This window comes from Camelus dromedarius, chromosome 12, assembly GCF_036321535.1.
Source record: "Camelus dromedarius isolate mCamDro1 chromosome 12, mCamDro1.pat, whole genome shotgun sequence".
Lineage (NCBI taxonomy): Eukaryota > Metazoa > Chordata > Mammalia > Artiodactyla > Camelidae > Camelus > Camelus dromedarius.
The window spans coordinates 57,912,491-57,926,812 of record NC_087447.1 but is presented as its reverse complement, the minus strand read 5'-3'; the positions used below and the strand labels follow the sequence as shown (position 1 = coordinate 57,926,812).

At 40.8% G+C, this 14,322-nt stretch overlaps 1 protein-coding gene across 18 annotated transcripts in view; it reads left to right on the top strand.

Moving 5' to 3' along the window:
• The window catches only part of SYTL2 (synaptotagmin like 2), a 99,539-nt gene that overhangs the window by 5,634 nt on the left and 79,583 nt on the right, over window positions 1-14,322 (top strand). For 2 of the 18 annotated variants that reach the window (XM_064492772.1, XM_064492773.1), the window contains exon 2: window positions 7,644-7,751. The exons of the other annotated variants lie outside the window; for them this stretch is intronic. The gene's annotated coding sequence lies outside the window, so the exon portion shown is untranslated. The remainder of the gene's footprint in view (window positions 1-7,643; window positions 7,752-14,322) is intronic. 18 annotated transcript variants of the gene reach the window in all.

Genomic DNA, 14,322 nt, shown 5'->3' with positions numbered 1-14,322 from the left:
TCTTAATCTAGAACCTTCTCAGATTGCAGGAGGGAGAACTGCTTTGAGGCAACTTTTGGTGAGGTAGGTTGACAAAAGTATAATGAAAACAGGTTATTTATGTTAATAAAGCCATATGTGTCACTCAGTACTTACTTCTGAAATCACTAAATACAGTATCTTTCCTTAGTGCCTACTGGGTACTTGTTCCTGTCCTAGCACTTTTACAGAAGGTGGGAGAAGCACACTCTTGAGTGGTTCAGAACTGTGAGAAGGCAGAGAGGGAGGGAGGTGGGGGCGTCCAGTGTGGTTGGAATACCATGCAGATGAAAAGACCAATTTGGGAAAAAATTGAGCCTCCAAGGGCTTGGACTGTGGTCTAATTCTGCATCCAACTGCCTAGCACTCAATAGGAACTTAGTCAAGTATTTTTAATGAATTAATAAACTAACGAAAGAGTGACTGAATCACTCTTCTGAAATGAAGTCTTAGCTGAAATGTGGTGCACCGATCCTCAGGTGGTTGCAGTGACTTCTTTACATATATGAAGTGCTTACCACTTACAAAAACACTTCCCTGTGCATTATCCCTCATAATGATGATAGAGATTAAAGAAGGCCAAAATGAAAGCATTTTGCAGCTACTAGTAGAAATAGATTTGGTTTATTATTCCTAGATAATCTTCTTTCTATAAATGCATCAGGAAATTTTCAAGAAGGGGATATAAGACTTAGTAAACAGTTTCACAAATTTGCATTGTGAGTTAGAGGGAGAAGGAAAGGATTGCTTAACTTCTGGGTGAATAGGCATTTCTTTTTTCCCTTGCAGAGCATTGTTTTACTGTAAGTCCTGATGGAACTGACGCCATCAGCTTCTGATTAGACAGACGTGTTTTGTGCCACCATTACTCATGGCCACAGGCGCCTGGGCTCTCCTGCCACTGGCTGAGTCAGCTGATTAAAACACAGGGCTCTGAGGCTGAGGGTAAGGGCTGGATCCCAGGCCAAGCCAAGGCGCTCAGATCTGTGCCCCAACCACTCCGCCCCCTCTGCCAGTGATGTGCATTGGGAGGAAGACTGAACTGTGGCATGTTAGAATCTTTAGGGTGGAAACTTTACCACTGCTGTCTTTAGACTAGTCATTTGAGTTTTAGAAGTGAAAGGTCTAGGTTTTCAGTTTAATTCTTTGATTTTTTATAAAATGGATTCTAGGGTTGTTTTGCGTCTACCATCTTGGGACTGTTGAGGGGTATATCCTGAGGCCTTTGCTGTCCCCAAGTCTGCAGCTGTCACCATAGCATATCATTCCCTCAGTGTGTCTATAAAATGGGAACGATCATACCTGCTTCACAAGGTTCTTCAGAGGGTTAAATGAGGTTGTATATTTAATGGTCATGTATTTAATGTGGGAGGCTGATGCCCAACGGTGAAACCAGGCTAAAAACTTGCCCTTTATCTCAGAGGTGGCAAGGAACTAATGAATGTATCTCACTATTGTGTGTGAAATAACTAGGTTTCCCTTTAGGACAGTAATACTGCCCATAGTATAGAAGGTGGATTTGACGTTGATTGAAGGCACACTTGTCTGGACCTGTGTGTATTTTAAAACTTTTTGTAAAAGGTAGGTATAGAGAGGGTGGTGCTATTTAATTCAAGACTTCTGTAGGAAGGTACATATGTGTTGGAAAATGGTGATTCCATATACTAATTTATGGATTGGACCACTTTGGAGATAAATTATTCCAAAATGATAAATATGCTCTGCCTTGGAGCTAAGCACATGTCAGTAAAGACCCCGGTGTGCTTTTGGCAAAACAGTTTGAGGCTTGGACCCAGGAAGAATGCTTAAGGCCCTTTTCCATATTTCTAGAATTGAAATTCTGGGAATTGTTGACACCCAGCACATGCCGAATTTGGTTAGTGCTTTGCAGAATTTCTTGTGCTCAACGTGCACTGCTGTGGTTAGCAGTCTCTGAGTTTCCTGGGGGGAGGAGCAGGGAGGCATGGGTCACAAAACCCTCATTTGTGGGCACATTGCAAGAAACTGAGTGGCCCTTTTCCCCAAGCAGTCAGTGCCAGATACAAGTACACACAAATGTGTGTTTGTATGTTTCTAGGTCTGTGTTTGTGTTTCTCTGAGTGTTGTCTGTTTTATCCAGACCAGAGGGAAAACCTGACACATACCTGGAGTTCCTCAGGGAAGAGCCCCTGGGGAGATCAGCCTTGGTTACTAGAGGTGCCTGGATGTGGAGAGGATCACCTGCTTCCCCACATGAACGGGGTGGTGGCCCGGAGCCAAGGGTGTGGAGATGTGGCTCTGCCTGACAGAGTCTGCAAGGAACAGATGTTCATGGAATGAAACACAGGTGTTTGCTTGGTGTGTGAGGAACTGAGGACAGATTGGATGTGCTCACTTTTTCCCTTCTCTGGTAGCCTTTCCCCAAGATCACTCTCTGAGCAGGCAAGATCTGAAAGTAAGTCTTGGGCTGACAGGTGATGCATAGGGAGCAAGATACACACTTTAAACTCTGGGAGGCATCTGCCCTGGGCTTTTGGAAAATGACACCTTTGAACCTGTCTGCCTTCATGTGCTAAGATCCAGTTCCTTCTTACTGGGTTAATCGAGTCTAGGAGGAATCCTCTGATAGATTCAGGTTTGGTCTCTTTCCTTTGAGACCAAAGGCACCAAGACAGATGAGCTGTACATGGGATCGGTCAACTCTTTGAAGGGAGTGTTTGCGTGCTTCACTCCCTGTAGGTACAGTGACCATGTGTTTACCTTTGGTTTGATATTTAAGTATGGTATGGTTAGTTGATCTTTGATGAAATTTTGTTGCTACTCTTTTAAAGTTATTATTAAACAGCAAACATTTGTTGATAAAGGAGCTGCATACTCTAGTGGGAAGTATATCAGATTTACAGATGAGAGTTCATTCAGTAAATACTCAGTGTTTACTATGTGCCAGAAATTGTTTTAGGCTCAGAGTCCAGTGGGGAAAGCAGACGTCTATAATAACACATAGTGTGATGTTAATGGTTGGGTATGAGCATAAGGGGGGTGGGGTGGTGGGTGAGAGGGAAGGGGGGATCAAGTGCCAAGAGCTTCCTGGAAGAGGTGACACTTGAGAAAAGACTTGTGGGATGAATAGGGATCAGAAAGTTAAGGGCAGGAAATAGCATGGCTGGCAGTTTCATGTTCAAGGCAGGGTTGGCAGGAACTGAGGCCAGAGAGGTAGGCTGATCATGGAGAGCTTTGTGCAGCTCATTAAGGAGGCTGAACTTTTAAAAATCCTAGCTTGTGTTCTGCATTATGTGAAAATTGGGCAAGTATTTCCTCTCTGAGCCTCAGTTTCCTTATTAGTAATATGGAGATAATAATGATTGCCTGGCTTAACCTCGTGACTTTTGTAATGAGACTCCAATAAGATACTACTACTAATAGCCAACAATGATTGAACACTTACCACATGCCAGACTTTGCATTAAGCTCCTCAAAATGAATTAACTCATTGAATCCTCACCACAACTTTATGAGATAGGTACTCTCATTAAGTCCGTTTTATAGATGAGAAATCAGAGGCACAGAGGTTAAGTAACTTGCCTCAGATCATAAAGTAGTAAGTAGTGGAGTCAGGATTTGAACAGAGGCAGTCTAGCTACAGAGCACTTCTCAGCTGTGTGTGTGTGTTTATAGTGCTCTCTCTCCGCCAAGCTCAAGAGCCGAGTTATGTTTGCTCGAGGCAGAAGAAATGCATAGCTGTGGACTTGCCATGTGTAGTGTTCGGCTCCAGCACTGCTAACAGCCGAGCCTCTACGTTGGCTTCTTCCATATTTGCAGTTCAGCTAGCACCTCTTTCCTGAGCACTGGTTCCTCATCTCTGTCAGAGTTTCTAGAACCATCCACTGAATTTTCTGCCCTGCTGTTAGTTTTCACGTTTAACCTGGCTGCCTTTCCAGGCACTCCTGGTTCAATGCACTAATCCCCCAGTTAACTCAAGAGCTTTGAGCTTTGAGTCTTGTTGGATTCCTGCATCTCCTGAGGAATATTGTTCCTGCTTCCTTCTCAATGTTGTTCCCAAATGACATATTTCACCTCTTCTGCACCTTCCAGCTTCCTTCGACTTTTGTGAGGTCTACTGCGAAAACCCTGGCCCCTTTGATTACAGTGATTCCTCTCCTTCATTCATGCGAAAGTAGCCTATTTAAAAAAGTAAACAAATAAACACGCAGGCTCCCCATCACCCACTGCATAAAAGGCAATCTCCTTAGTTCGACATTTGAGACCTCTGTTTTAGATTCTTTTCTTCCACTCTCTGCTACTATGAACCCAGTCTTCAATCAGTCGTGTAGCAGCCTCTGGACGTTGTTCACGGAGCTTCCTGTCTGGGCCTGGAATGATACTTTTATTACCCTTCTTAAGCTCTTCCCTGCTCTGCCACTTACTCTCAAATCTTTCCTCTCCTTAAGACTGCGGCTCTATGGTAATTCTTACCAAAATCTTCCTGGTCCATCCCAGCAGGAAGTTTCCTCTCCCTTCTTTAACTGGTTTAGTGTTTGGCTTACACCCCCTTTATGGTCTTCACCACATACCACCTTGTGTTGGTGCTCCTTGTGTACTGGTCTCCATCTTCCCTATTGGTCAGCAGTTTCTTAGAGGGCAGGGACTTACTGCTATTTCCTTAACGCCCGGAGCCCAGCAGGCTGACACTGTACAAATATGCTGGATGAATATATTTTGAAGCACTGAGTTACTTACCTTCACTATCTTTTTTAAGAAAGAATTTTAATAGATCAATTGGCTATAAGAATTGGTGGTCAATAGGCAGTTATTAATAAGATATTTGGCTTTTGTGTTTCATGTGTGCAGAAGAGAATTAAATAGCAAGCCTGAGACCGCTTGTCCTTAGAACACTTGCTTACAAGGTTTGTCCTTGATTGGTGTCTGGGAACTTGGATCTTAGAAGAGTAGATCACTGTACATAAACTGTTTGTGCAAACAATGCTGTTTATGCCGAGCACCTGCCTTCCTTCTGGCAGTCTGGAATTAAGGTATCTGCCAAGCAGGGGGCGTCTACATGACCAGTCCCCAATAAAAACCCTGGGCACTGACTCTCTAATGAGTTTCCCTGGTTGTTAACATTTCACACACGTTGTCACAACTCGTTGTGCATGTGACTCAGCTGAGATAGGCCTCTTGGACGCTCATGCCTGGTGTTCCCCAGACTTCACCCTATCTACCATTTTTCCTTGATGATTTTGCTTTGTGTCCTTTCATTGTAATAAATCACGGCTGTAAGTATGACTGTATGCTGTCCTCTGAGCCCTCCTGCTGAACCTTCAAAAACCCGGGGCTGGTCTTGAGGGTCCCCTCAGTGCAGCCATGAAATGCCACAAATGCAGAGCCAATCCTTTTTTGTTAAGCTAAGATTTTTGAGTTATTAAAGTTTCAGAGAGGTTATAGGCCCTTACATGAGAGAAGAGCCCAATTCTTAAAACTGTATGTATATGGGCAGGTGAATGTATATGCTGCTCTGCAGGATAAAGCTGAAGCTTTCTTGATTGCTCTCTATAAAATCTGGGGGAGAAAGAGCTATTGGAGAAGGCTTGGTTTAATTTTTCATAACATCTCAAGTACTGTCAGAGTCCTAAATATTAGTTATCAAAACTAGGCTCTTAGAAAATCTAGGGGCAATATTTGCCTAGGACCGATCCATTCTTATTGTTCCTCTAAATCAGGAGTTGAGTTCTTTGGGACATTTTTCCTGACAATAAGTGGTGGGCAAGAGCATGCATAATGTTGAGTTTCTGTTGTGTTGGACATCACCTAGGTGTTCAACACGAATCATTTCCCTTAGTGCTCACAGAGATCCTCAAAGGTAGGAGTTTTAATCAGTACAGTATAGCTACGGAAAATGAAGCTTAGAGAAATTAAATATTTGTCTAGATTAACACAGCTATTAAGTGGTAACCCTGGAATTCAAGCCTAGGTCTAACTCCTAAGTCAGTACTATTTTTCATTGTGTTGCCTGAACACAATGGTATGACTTCAAAAAATAGTAATCATTATATCAGCACTTTTACAAGTGGCTAAATCTTACCTGAGCCTTAGTAAATGTTGAGTTTTGAGAAGTTTTGTCTTGGTGCTTAGCTGGAAGTTTCAAAGAAGGAGGAAATTTCCCTGGCTATGATGGCTTTGATGACGGCTTATGTGTGTGCTCTGTGCTTGTGTATTGCCTTTCCCGGGTCCTGTGGGTCTCCCAGCCGGGCGGCCTTCCTGGCTCTGTTCACATGGCCCAGGAGTGGGTCCTGCAGTCCTTGCATTGGGTGTGGTTGTAGGGGGTGACCAGGGGACAGTCTGCTCGTCATTTTGTCAATTTCAGAGCAAGTGTGCCTAAAGTCTTTCTTCCTGATGATTTTGGGCAAAAACTTGTCTAGAAACAATCTGCTTTATTAAATTTAAAAGTAAATGGAGAGATATTTAAAAAATAGAACTATAGGGAGGAAAATAGAAGTGGACAATTCCTGGTGCCCTCTTCTGTTCTTGTTAGTTTCATCCTGGAAAATGTTTGTATATCACATTTCCTTCAGATGATCAGCATACTTCAGTAAGGAAACAAGGCCCTGGGCTCTGAAGAGTACAGTAGAAAGTGCTGGATGTGAGCAAATAAGTTCACCTGGCACAGGGTCCAGCAGGGACTAGATACACAATTAACATTTATTGGATAAATGCGACTAACTATAACCTCTTTTGTTGCCCAAAGGACGGAGTACCTTGGGCCCTGGTCCCCATTAGTGTGCTTCTGCTGAGGAAAGGAAGATTCAGTTCTTTTAGATCAGATGTTGAACCTGGGCCAAGCCATCATCATTTCAGAGAATGACGTGCAAGTGGTTTCTTCTTGATGGGATGAGATTTTATTTGTGATGCTGAGAATAGATTTAGTGGTGGAGGTAGTATAATAACAGCTAGTACTTAGGGCGTGTTTACTGTGTGAGACTAAATGCTTTACACATACAAAATCATCTGATCCTCACATCATACCTTTAAGAGGATATTTGACTGATGAGGAAGCTGAAATGCAGAAAGGCTAGGTAACCTGCCCAAGGTCACATAGTAAGTGGTAATTCTGAAATGTAGATGTGGATACCAAAGAGCAGCCACTTAACCTCTTCTTGAGTGATATTATAAAGGAAAAGGAACCTAAGCATTTTTCCCCAATTTTTAAAATTGTGGTAAAATAGACATAAAATTTATCACCTTAACTTTTTCTAAGTGTACAGTGGTGTCAAACACGTTCACAGTGTTGTGCAACCATCACCACCATCCATCTCCATAACTCTTTTCACCTTATAGAACTGAAATTCTATACCCATTAAACAGTAATTTCCCATTTCACCCTATTCTTAGCTCCCGGCAACTACCATTCTACTTCTTGTCTCTGTGATATGATTTAAGTACGTCATGTAGGTAAAATCATACAGAAGTAATTCTCTTTTTGTGACTGGCTTATTTCATTTAGCATAATGTCCTTAAGAATCTCCCTTGTTGTAGCATATGTCAAAATTTCTTTCCTTTTTAAGGCTTAGTAATACTCCACTATCTGTATATACCACATTTTGCTTATCCATTCATCCATCAATGACACTTGGCTTGCTTCCACTTTTTAGCTGTTGTGAAAAACGCTGCTATGAACATGGATGTATAAATATCTCTTCAAGACCCTGCATTCAGTTCTTTTGGGTATATACCCAGAAGTGGAATTGCTGGATCATAAGGTAATTCTATTTTTACCTTTTTGAGGAGCTGCCATACTGTTTTTTCACAGAGGCTGTACTGTTTTGCGCTACAACCAACTGTGCACAAGGGTTCCAGTTTCTCTACATCCTTGCCCACATGTTTATTTTCTGTTTCTTTGAAAGTAGTCATCCTAATAGATGTGAGGTGGTACCTCGGAGCAGTTGTGATTTGCATTTCCCTAGTGATTAGTGATGTTGGGTATCTTTTCATGTGCTTATTAGCCATTTGTGTATCTTCTTTGGAGAAATGTCAAGTCCTTTGCCCATTTTTTAGTTGGGTTTTTTGGTTGTTGTTGTTGAGTTTTAGGTTTAGGAGTTCTCTGTGTATATATTTTGGATATTAATCCTTTATCAGATATATGATTTTCAAAAATTCTTTTTCATTCTATGGGGTGCTTTTTTACTCTGTTGATGATGTTTTAATGCACAAAATTTTTAAATTTTCATGAATTTCAACTTGTCCGTTTTTTTTTTTCTTTGGTTACTTGCACCTTTGGTGTCATAGTCAAGAAATCATTGCCAAATCCAATGTCATGAAGCTTGTGTCCTTTGTTTTCTTCTAAGAGTTTTGTGTTCTAGGTTTTGCGTTTAGATCTCTGATCTGTTTTTAGTTAATTTTTGTATATGGTGTTAAGAAGGGTCCAGCTTCATTATTTTGTGTGTGGATATCCAGTTTTTCCAGCATTATTTGTTGACAAGACTGTGCTTTTTCTATTAAATGGTATTGGCACTCTTGTCGAAAATCATTTGAGGGAACCTGGGCATTTTTAAAGGCCACCTAGTTCTTGGTATTTCTTTGTTTATTAAAAGAAAATTACAGGTAAAAGGCTCCACTTTCCATGAATTCCTGGAGCAATTTCTGGAAATTCCACTTTTCTTTTATGTCTATGTAAACCTTAAAAAATTCTTTTAAATTTTTGTTAGAAAGAAATGGAAATTCATGTTTGAGTCTTCTTGTACTTCCCCCCAACATAATGTTATTTTTTCTTCTCTCAAATATCAGGTAAATAGTAGAAACCAAACTCAACTATGCATTAAAGACTTTATAAATTCAAGCTCCCTCACTGGGGGACAAGTTTATGGAGATGCATGATGCCCAGTTGGGAATTTGGATTTTTGTGAGTTTTGTGATATAGAAGTCTATTCTGTGACCTTGAGGAAGTGAGAGGTTTTATTGCTTTTCTGTTGTCCTTTAGAGTTCAGTCTGCACTTTTGAGTCAGTGGAGCATGGGGATTGACGAACTGTGAGCTCTTTTCTCTAATGAGTTTCACAGCATCATTAATTAAAGATGGCAAAGCATTAACTTCTCGTTTTTGACATGTTTCCAGTTGTGCTGGACTTGTTTTTCAGACCACATAGTTATTTTTAATTAAATATTTTGCAGGGTTCATATTTGCATTGAGGGAGCGTACTGACTAAAACAATGTGGAAATGCTGCGATTGCTTGCCAGATTCCAGCCACAGATTCTCCAGCCTTTTTTTGGTAATAGGATTTTTCATTTGTGCATTACTAAATAATGTGACAGCTGTGAGGCCTTAACCATGGAAATGCCTATTTATTTGCCTGTTGGAACAATTTCCATGACAGAGAATGTTGAGAGCGTGCCCTTGATTTTTAAGGACAGGTTTATAAAACATCAGTTATGAGATATATCAGCTTACATTTCATGAATGTTTTCAAAATTTGAGGTGGCTGAAGCTTTTCTCCATGTCTATCTCTTGGAGAAGATTTCTAATTCAAAATCCCTAAAGAGAAAGAGAAAACTGCTCATCTCTAAAACAGAATTCGATTAATAACAATTCTCAGATTACTTTCTTCCTTATAAGTATTTGTATTTTGTAATGAAAAAGAAAATGTAATAAAAGCTCTGAAATCAAGAATCTGGGCAGGTGACAGGGTGCAGTTTATTAACAAACAATTTGCTTTTATGATTACTTCTCTTGTGAAATCATTTTGATGCTTTAGTTTATTGTTTGCAAAAGGTACTTGTTGGAAGAGGGGGAAAAAATCCTTCTAGAGACTTCAAGGTTCTTAAAGTGACACATTTCATAGGAGCCCCATTCATAGATAGTTTGCATTAAATGGACTAGAAAGTTTAGCTACAGGTTAAGAGAGAAATGAGCAGCCCTGACTTGGAATAGAACACAGAAAGGCAAAGGACACGTGGCTGTCAGTGGCCTCCACTGCCCTTTCCAATAGTTCTTTCTGAACTCTCCCAGAAAGGTTTAAGGGAGCTCTGTTGGTAGAGCCCAGGGTCGCCCCTAGTTGAAGAGGCCAGAGGCTGGGTTGGTGTCTTATTTTCCCTGATGAGTTGTGTCTTTTTCAGTGATTCAGAGTCTAATATACAGAGCAACAGGCTTTTGTTGGAGCAGACTACACCCCCTATCTGACCTTGTCCCTCTGGCTTCCTTTGACTTGTACTGGGTACAAATCCAAATCTAGCACATAATAATAATCTTTCCTATAGAATTCACCAGTTACATATGGTGTGTAGGTTTGATCTCAGCTAGACTGTCAGCGTGTCAGGGTTATTAATCCTCTTCTCCTGCAGCTTTTGTGTTCCTATAACAGCTGGTAGGATTCCCAGGGAATGAGGTTGGGAGCTATGGGTCTTTCTCAGTTTCAAGAAATTGAGAAAGCAAACAGCTATTTGCTGCATGTATTGAACTCAAAGTTTAGATGTGTGACCCCACATGAGTTACTCCCAACATCTTGCTAACCACACAACTTCATATAGGACTTCAATTTAAACCGGAGGAAAGGGATTGAAGTGGGCACTCGTAAGAGTCTTCAAGTATGTATTTGAAGAGCTGTTGTAGGCGTGTTGGAAAGCAGCTGTTTGCCAAGTCCACAGAGCACAGTGCAAAAAGGAACAGATGGCAGATTAAATGGTAAAAACTTAGATGATAAAGGGCTGATCAACCTTTAGAAGAGGAAAAGTGCCTGGAGGTCATCTATCTAAGTCTTTATTCTACAGATGAGGAAACTGAGGCAGAGGTGGGTTGAATGATGAATCCACGCTCACAAAGCTAGTGAGTAGCACAGTGTTGAATCAGTGTTTTGAGGCTTTCCATTTGGTTTTTCCTGTAATCCTTTGCTCCCAATCCTTAATCACTGCAAAGGCTCTGATGCTCAAGTGCTCTCCCCAGCAAAACTGAGGTCTCTTCCTTCTGGATTTTTTTTTTTTTTAATTTAAGAGGCTGGATGACTATCTTTCTGGGGCAAGGTGCAGGTGAAGTCCAGAAAGGAGAATATTTTTCTGGAAATCACTGTGAACCAGAACACTTACTGAGAGTTCTTTGTTTTGGAACACATTTATACACATGTAACCATTTCTTCTTCCACATCATACTTTCTCTCTTCACCCTGAGGTAGTTTCTAGGTCCTTTGATTTTTCTCTTCTGCTGTGGAATTGTGATGGGGCAGGAGCTGCCAGCATCCTGGGGCACATGCCAGCTTCCCTAAATAGCAAGCAAGCAAGAATCCTCAAGGTGGGTTTTTATCTCTAACATGTGGGAGCCCAGGGATCAGAGGAAGTTGCTGGGAGGCTGTCCTTGAAAAGCAGATGAATTTAGAAGGAAAGAGAAAGTGCAGTGTTTGCCATGTAGTAGTCAATAAATAATTGTTGAGCAAATGAATTATGGTACTTCTCTCTCTTCCCTTGGAAGCATAGAGCTGGAAGGGAACATAAAAACAAATTCAGCTCAACCTTTTTATTTTATGGGATGAAGCAGGTGAAGATTAGTGATTTGCCCAAAGTCTTACAGCTAGCTAGGGCTGCGCGGGGGCCAGGAACATGTCATTCTGTCTTGGTATTATATTAGGTTGAACCAAGTGAGATTGCCATTTCTTTGGGTCAGAACATTTGCATATTGGCAGTTTTGTGTGATTCAACCTAATATGTTTGAGGGATCAATACTGTATATTTTCTTATCTCAATAGCAATAGTAACTTTGGCCTTCTCTGTGAAACAAACAAGCACAAAATAGTGTACTCAGTGTGAAGACTAAAAATACTGGTTCTGAATCAGATAATCCTTGGTCTTTCTAAGCTGAAGTTTACTCATCGGTAAAATAGAAAAAATATTATGTGTGTAACTCTTGTTTTAAAGCTTAAATGAAATGATTCTTTGAAAGGCTTATTATAGTGTCTGGCATGTAGTAATTACTTAATGAGTATATGCTATTCAGTGTGCTAATACGGGAAAGAATAGACCTTATAAAGCTTTAAAGATTTACAGTCCTTTTAGACAGCATATTCGTTTTTTACTGAAATCTATGGGATATACCACGTGTTTGTCGTCTAACATGGACATTTCTTAATATGCTGTTTTAAATGCTTCTGCTAGTTATAGGGAATATGCTTGGAATGATGTTCTATTTTTAAGACTTTTTCTTTGACATAACATGCTGTTGTGCCATGCAAGCTCATTATGATAGAAGTAAAGCAAATGTATAAGTATGCAGAATTACACCACCAGCTCCTTTAAGGGAGGGAGCCTCTTTGTCACAGTCATGCATGATTCCTCCTGAGTCTCTAGCCGAGGCCATGTACATTCTTGTAAAACCCGGACCCTGAAACCATATCTGCTGTTTGTCCATCTCTGCCTTATGGATTAGCAAATATCTCCACTGCCTGGGCTTGGAGACACCCATGTGTGAAGTATTTCTCATAGAACTCTTCGTGACCCAGTGACACATCCAGAGCAAATATATTTTCTGACAGCTGCATTCTTAGGGGAAAAGTTATCACCCTCTGGGTAAGAATGGACTAAGGCACTCCCAGCCCTGAGAAGGAAGCAGTAGACTTACCCTGAAAACAAATACTTCCTTGGCAGAGAAGATAAACAGAAGCCCTTTCTCCTTCTCTTCAACCCACTGTTCTTAGAGATCATTAGACCTTTTGGGTGTCTTGCCATAGTTTCTATGCTGCGTTTGGACAGGACCATGGCCTGAAACCAAGGGGAAGAGAACACGCCCAAGATAAGCCGGTGATTTGCAGGGAGGGGGACTTGCGGTAACTATCCTAACAGCTACCCATAAATTCCCTTATCATCTTCTGCTTGAACAGGTCTCTTCCCATTTATTCATCCTCTATCTCTGTTTGCTTTGTCTGCATTACTTTTGCCATTGTAATTGGAAATAAAGTTTGATCTTTGAGAAAGGTGCCATGTGAATAAAACATTGCTTATTTATTGAAAAAACATAAACTTACTAAGAATTGGCCACCATTTTGAACTATGAAGTGAGCATTAGTGCCTGGAAGTATCTATGGAAGGATTAAAAACATTTATTGAGCATCTACTTAGGTTGGTATTGAGCTAGGCTGTTTATAATACCACGTCTCATTCACATACTAAGCTTGCAAAAATAAGTAGTGTCCCTCATTTTACAAATGGGAAAACTGAAGTTCAGGGAAATTAACTGGTGCAAGATCACACAGCAAATAATCAGTGTAGATACTACTGCAGGCTCATTGGGAGGTGATCTTTAACCTCACGTTAGGCCTGTAAAGCTGGGGGGTACATCACCATCTGAGACTGTGTGTGTGTGTGTGTGTGTGTGTGCGCGCGCGCATGTGCGCACATGTGTGCACGTGTTTAACACGTGAAACCTTTTCCTAACCACCTACATAGATCTCTCCCACCTCTAAACTCTTTCAAAGCTGAAAAAATTTGAAGCAAGAGGATTGTGAATTACAGGTTTACCCATCTCTACTATGAGGAGTAGAAAATGTGTACATTTCTTCATTCACTTATTCATTTATTAAAAATGCTTTTATTGAGTCTCTACTCTAGGTTCAGCATTGTGCTGGGCACTGAGTGGGTATCAAAAAGGTAGAAGACATGTGCCCTGTCTCAGGAGCTTTTATCCTGTAGGGGGGTAAGTGTCCTGAAATATCTGTTCTTAATGTAAGAATAGGAGTTAGATTAGATGATAAAAACAGCTGGTGTATTGGGAGTTTAGAGGTGGGAGAGATCTACGTAGGTGGTTAGGAAAGGTTTCATGTGTTAAACACATACGCACACAGTCTCAAATGGTGGTGCTGATGGTGGTAGAGAAGTTGCTTCAAGATTTTTTAAAGGTTTTTTATTTTAAGATAATTGTAGATTCTCATGTAGCTATAAGAAATAATATAGAGAGATTTGTGTACCATTTTGCCCAGTTTCCCTCAGTGGTAACATCTTGTACAACCGTAGTACAATAATCACAAGCAGGATATTGATATCAATATGATTCAGATTTCCCCAGTTTTACATGTACTTTCTTGTGTGTGCTCTTGTGGGCACCAGGGTGTCTTAAGTTCTATACAGTTTTATCACATGTATCCACACTGTCATCAGGATACTTACTGATCAGTTCCATCCCCACAAAGATCCCTCCCATTTTTCTTTTATAACCATCTCCCCCTTGCCTCCCTTGTCTCCATCCGTAACCTCTGGTAACCACTGTTCAGTTCTCCGTTTCTGTAATGTTGCCATTTCAAGAATGTCATATAGATGGAACCACAGAGTGAATAACTTTTGGGATTGGCTTTATTATATTCAG